We start from the raw sequence: 6,000 nt of genomic DNA on the forward strand, positions 1-6,000 counted from the left end.
AGTCAGAAGGACCCAAAGCTGACGTGTGCTTGGAGAATATTTTGCTGGAGTTTTTGCAACCTCGCCGGCTGCCTTTAGCAGGTTCAGCTGAGAGGGACCTTTCAGGGCTGGGGTGAGTGTCAATCTGTCCAGCATCGGCCAATCGTTCCTCCCCAGCCTGTGAATTTGAAGGGAGTCCCGCCTCTGTGCTCAGTGCCTTTTTCCTTCTCCTGAGTGTGTTGGACATCAGGAAGTGATGGAGAGCAGCCGCGTTTGTCAGTTGGCTGCTCGATCTGTTCAGCTGTAAGTAATGGGATCTTTTATTCTTTTGCCTCCTATGTCTCAGAGAGATTGAGACTGTCCGTGCCAGTTGATGAGAGAAAGGGGTGGACTAATCCAGGGAACTTGAAGTTATTCTGCCCTGTGAATCCTCGCACTTCTGCGGCGCAGCTAGAGGAATTTAACCAGAAATTAAACACTCTGCAATAGATTTTGTATACTGGCGTGAGAGAGTATGAAACCTTTTTGGGGCCCCACACTTCAGGATTTGGAAAGGTTTATGTTCTTTACAAGGCCTGCAGTTTTGGTGTTCACCTCCTCAAATCCTCACCACCACCACCCCCAAGTTATGATGATGGTGTGGCCTTGGAATTCTGACAGTTGTCATCGGAAAAATCATAAGCCCCTGCTTTCTCTAAAAATCCAAATGCCCTGAGTTAATGACCGATTTTTCCCCTGGACTCGTTTAAGGGGTAATAAATACATCCAGCACATACGCACGTTCTCTTGGGGGCCGGGGGGGGAAGGCCTTTGATCAAAGCTGTCCTGGACTGCTGGAAATTTATTACATCTTTTTAGCTAGGCTCAGAAGTGCCTGATTCAGCATCTACTGCAGAAAATAAATATTAGACCTGGACGTCCAAATTAATTGTGGCGGGAAGGGGAGGGGCCCTCTGTTCCCCCCCCTAGCCCGGCCACTCGATTAAGTCGCGTTGTGGTTTTTCGCTGGAAAGGCACCTTGTGCACACACCCCCCCCCCAGTTTGCCTTGTCCTGTGAATGCCCCAGGTGGGTGGGGGTGCCAGGGGGGGACTTTCCTAATTGCACCCCTTTTCCCATGCATCTACACATATGCACATACACACACACACAGAGAGAGAGAGAGAGAGAGAGAGAGAGAGAGAGAGCAAAGTGCCTCTGCGCTGGGCGAGTGAATTCCTGTCCAGGTCCAGGAGGCAATTAGCAAATTGCTTTGGACCCGTCAGGAGCTGAAAGAGGCAGTTTTTCTTTTTCTTTTTTTTAAGAGGTATTATTTATTATTGGCGAGGGAGGGAATGGAAAAGCGAGCAAATGAGGATTTTATAGCGTGAGTTTAAGTGCTGAATGGGCCCCATTATTCGCCTAATGGATTTCATTACCCAGCACCAAACTTTATTCCCTAACAGGTGTCGGCTGCTGGCTTAGAGGCCTTGAAAACCCTTCTCCAGAGGAGGTTTCATGTAAGTACTTGGGGAGCGGGGGAACCCTGTATAAACATCAATCCGTGAGGCATTTCCAGGGTCTGCACACATTGGCATGGGAAAGAGAGAGGGAGACAGACAGACAGACAGACAGACAGACAGACAGACAGACAGACAGACAGACATAATGCTCCTCCAAGCTGTGGCTTTCTGTTCATACAGACTTTCCTCCTTCCCCCGTTCTAGGACGCAGCTCACTCGGACGAAGGGAGGCTGAAAGAGTAAAAAACCCCGTTAGTACAATTTTGCATCCCTCTAAACGATGAGATTGCTTTGTCTTGACCAGAGGGAACCTCCTGGTTCAGTGGCTGTCTATCTGTATCGCCAACTGCAAGGAAAGGGCTTCCCTCTCGCATGGTCTGTTTATGGGTTTCCCTGGGGGGGAGGCATCTGGCTGGAAAGAAGAGACTGGGTTCCAGAAACCCCCTTTTTGGTTCAATCCAGGAACGCTCTTCCTCTCTTCTTAGGGACTAGTCCCATGATAGCTTGGAGAGGCACTTGTGTGTGTTTATTATATGCCCGTGAAACCTCGTGTAAGCTTGAAAGGAAGCCATTGAAGCGCGCCTGCAGGTGTCAATGCAGCTTCCATTTTTCTGAGTTATTTGGTCGTGGCTGCAGGAAGCCACCGGTAGCCCTCCGGGGGGGCCGTTCGACTACAGTTCCCATCCGACTCTGGAGGCAGAGGCAGATCGGGAGGGCCAGAGAAGAGAAATATTGACTACACTCTGCATAGGCTCAGACCCCCCTGTGTTTCTCGGCAAGTTGAACATGTGTGGAGCGAAAGCATGAATCCAAGCACATGCTCTGTGTCAGAAGCATATGCTCATAGACTGAACCGTCCATGCCTAGCCCAGCTTCAGCTGGCCCTGGAGCCCCCACACAAACACACACAACTTCATCCAACACACACACACACACATATCCCAGGTGGTATGGCTTGGTGATCCTCTCTCTCTGTGCCTTCGGGCCATCAGGGGGCGGTAGCAGCCTTCCCTCCCGGTCCTGAGCGGAGGCTAAGCCAGAAGCTGGTGAGCCAGACTCCTCATCTTGGCCCCTGGACAGAGAGCTGTCAGCGAAAAGAAACACTTATGAAAATTTGATAGAAGCACCCATCAATTACAGCCGTTCGGAGAGCTGTCTTTTTCCAAGCGCTTCTGCCGCGGCTTCCTTTGGGGGGGGTGCAGAAAAAAAACGTGATACCCGTCTGCACCCTTTTTTTATTTTCTGGAAAGGGGGAGAAGGGCGTGGTGTGATCAAGCTCAGACATTTTGAACCTGGGGAGCAGCGCATCTGAATCACCCGCTCACGGAAAACCCAGCACAGTGAGATGCTTTCCTGTAAAGCCTCATTAAGTTAAAAGGGAAGGGGTGGGATGTTCCCAGAGTGTGACCATTTCTTCCAGCGGAGTTCATGCCAGGGGACCTTCCTCCACCATCCACCACCCTATGGATTAAATCCTGTGGTGGGGAAGGGCCCCTGTCTGTTCCCGGCAGGGGGTAGGGCCCAACATGGCTGGAAAGCTGCTGGTTTCAGAAATTCTGGAAGTCCCAGTAGCTATCAGTGGCGAATATTCCTCTTTGACAAGATTCCCGAGGCAGAAGTTAGTCTGATGGAGGAACGGCTTCAGCACCAAAGCACTTGGGCCTCTGAGCATGTACGCACTAGACCATTGCACCTGGTACCCCCCACACACACATCTATAATAGTGGGATCAAGGCCGCTGATGCAAAGGGGATAAAGGATGTCATGTCCACTGGAACTCTACCCAGCCACAAGGACCAGTGATCACCGCACACAAAAGACCAGCTAATGACACCGATCAATCACAGTAATAGATCATCTCTCCCCCCCCCATCACAACAATATACACACAACAAAAACACACTGATCACCATAAATCACCCAATCTCCTGAAAAGGACAAAAGCTGATCCCCCAGCTATAAATACTCAACTATCCAAACAAACTGCACCAGAACACAGACAGAGTTCTGACTCCTGTTCCTCTGAAGAGGCCGACCACAGAGACCAGCGAAACATTAGGAAGAACAACCTTCAGGACACGGCCAAAGAGCCCGGAAAACCCACAACAACCATCAGATCCCGGCCATGAAAGCCTTCGAGAATACATTTTCCCGGCTCTGCTCTCCTCAGGACGGCCATGAATTCTCTCTGTAGAGATCCATTTCTCCAAAGGAAGCCGCCCCGTTCATCCTGAGCTGACAAAAGTGGCCTTGCCACCAAAAGGAGAAGGCAAAGGAGGGCATGGATTTGCATCTGGTCATGTTCGTGGATGGAGGCATTTTTAGAAAGAGGTTTAATAGAAATACAATGCAATATGTTTCACCCCAGGATGTTAACGCAGACTTAGTGACAACTCCTTAAAACAGATGCAGCTGCTAAGTACGAACTTTTCAATAAGCCAGTTTGTCTTTAAAGGGCCCCCATGTTTTTGTCTTCTGTATGTTGTATTTTTTTCTTTTGTTTTTGCCTGATATTGATTTCAATGGGTTTCCTCCAGCCACAGCCGCATCCGGATCCAACCCAACCACAGCGCCGACAGTTGTGGTCTGGAGGATTCTGGCCCAGAGTCTATCTCCGGAGACTGCTTTCCTGGGCGTGCTCTTCTCTGTTCCACGGTTCTTAAGCTTCAAACGGGGCAGTTTTTCAAACAGAGGATATTCCCCAAAGGGAGGGCCTTCTGCTGTGAAGCAGGACCCCTAGTTCTGCCAGAGCCTGAGGCCGGCTGTGGCTACTCAGTCATGGAAGGGAGGGCGGTCGCCCAGTCGAAACACCTTCACCGGCTCCACTGCCTAGCTCAACATTGCTTCTTCTTCTTGCCTGCCACTTCGGAGCAGCCTTCCCTGCTGAACGGTCGTGCGCAGGGTGGTGGGGGCAATGTCTCGGGCTGTGGGCTAGCCATGTGCCGCTTTGCACGTGGGTGTGTGATCCCCCTCCCGCCTTTTCTCATCAGCCGCTCAAGCACCTGCGCTGAACATGCCAAATGCCACCAAAGGCCCCTAGCGAGGCACCGGGGGTGGGGGGGTTGGTGGGAACCAGCTGCCATCACCAGCTCACTCCCCCTTTGGCCAGGAGAAGTGCATTGGTGTGTGAGAATTTAATGAACATGTGCTGTGGGGCCGGGCCTTTGGGAGACAGAGCAGTGGCGGGTGGGTGGGGGGCAACAACGGAGAGATGGGTGGGCGGGTGGAGAAAGCCCAGGGAAGACCCAGACTTCTTGCAAGCCCGCTGGTCTGCCCGTCACGTGGCGAGTGTCTTTGGGTTTTTAAGAAACCAGCCGGCCGACCCCAAACCCGAGCGAGCGGGAGAATAGGGCTGTTCTTTCTAACATGATGCCTTTTGCACGGCGCTCCTCAGACTCATGCATATATTTATGCGCCGTAATTTCCCTGCCTCCAAGAAAGAAAATATTGCTTAAAACTCCGTCGGCTTTATGGCGAGAAAGAAATGAAACAAATATGTTTTCGGCGTGAAACTTCGCTGCTTGGCTTCTTGCCCAGAGATCTCTGTATTTTTTAGGATGAGGGTGCAGACGGGAGAGGCATGGATGTGGGGTGTGTGTGTGTTTCATGACAGGTGGAAGCATGGGTGGTTTTTTGTTTTTGCTTTTACGAGGAGCATTTCAAGGTGGGGCTTTGCACGGACTACAACGCTTTGGTCTCGTCATGAGAAGCAGGTTGTTACAACCAATCATTCAAGGTCAAATCAACCAGGAGACAGCAGGAAAGAAAATAAGTCAAAAGCTGAACAGACTGGAGACTGGATTCGATGCAATATTATGCCATTACATTGCTGTTTAGGGTCCAAATACTGGGGGGAGGAGGAGGAGGAGGAGATGGTGGTGTTTCCGTGCACCCCATGATGACTAGTAGCCTTATTCTCCGGGAAACTATCCGACCAGTGAGCTATTCCTTAGATGGATCTCTTTGGGGCCGTTCCTTAAGTGTCAGGAGTCATCTGACAGCCATCCCATCAGCTTTTCTGATCTCCCCTGCTTTGCAAATCTGCTTCCTTTGCTTTGCGATTGGTCCTCAGGAGTTTAAGGGCCAACTTTGCTACCTGGGCAGAGATCACCTGGAAGCCACCGTGAAGATTTTTTCTTAAGGATGTAACCATCGCCTGGGAGAAAGTCGCTCCCCCCCCCACTTGTGCCAGAAAGCTGTATAGATGAGTGACACACACGAGAAAGGGGAGGGGAAAAGGCCTCCTTTTGTCTGCCTTGAACCTCTGGCATTTCAGCGTCTTCCTTTGGTGATCTGGCCTTCTCGATTTTGGGAAGAAACCTCAAGAAACCTCGCGCTTCCTTGGCACACTGGGAAATGTTCAAGAAAATTCTGATCCTAGGTCATTCCAAGTGGTGGAAAAAGTAATTTTCTAGGTCGCTACTCTTCCCACAATCAGCCAGCCAGCCCGCCCACTGGTCCAAAAGAGTAACTTTTCTCTTTTTCTTTTGGTAGTTTAGCGAAAAGAAAAGAAAGTCCCC

This window comes from Pogona vitticeps, chromosome 6 (genome assembly GCF_051106095.1).
Source record: "Pogona vitticeps strain Pit_001003342236 chromosome 6, PviZW2.1, whole genome shotgun sequence".
Lineage (NCBI taxonomy): Eukaryota > Metazoa > Chordata > Lepidosauria > Squamata > Agamidae > Pogona > Pogona vitticeps.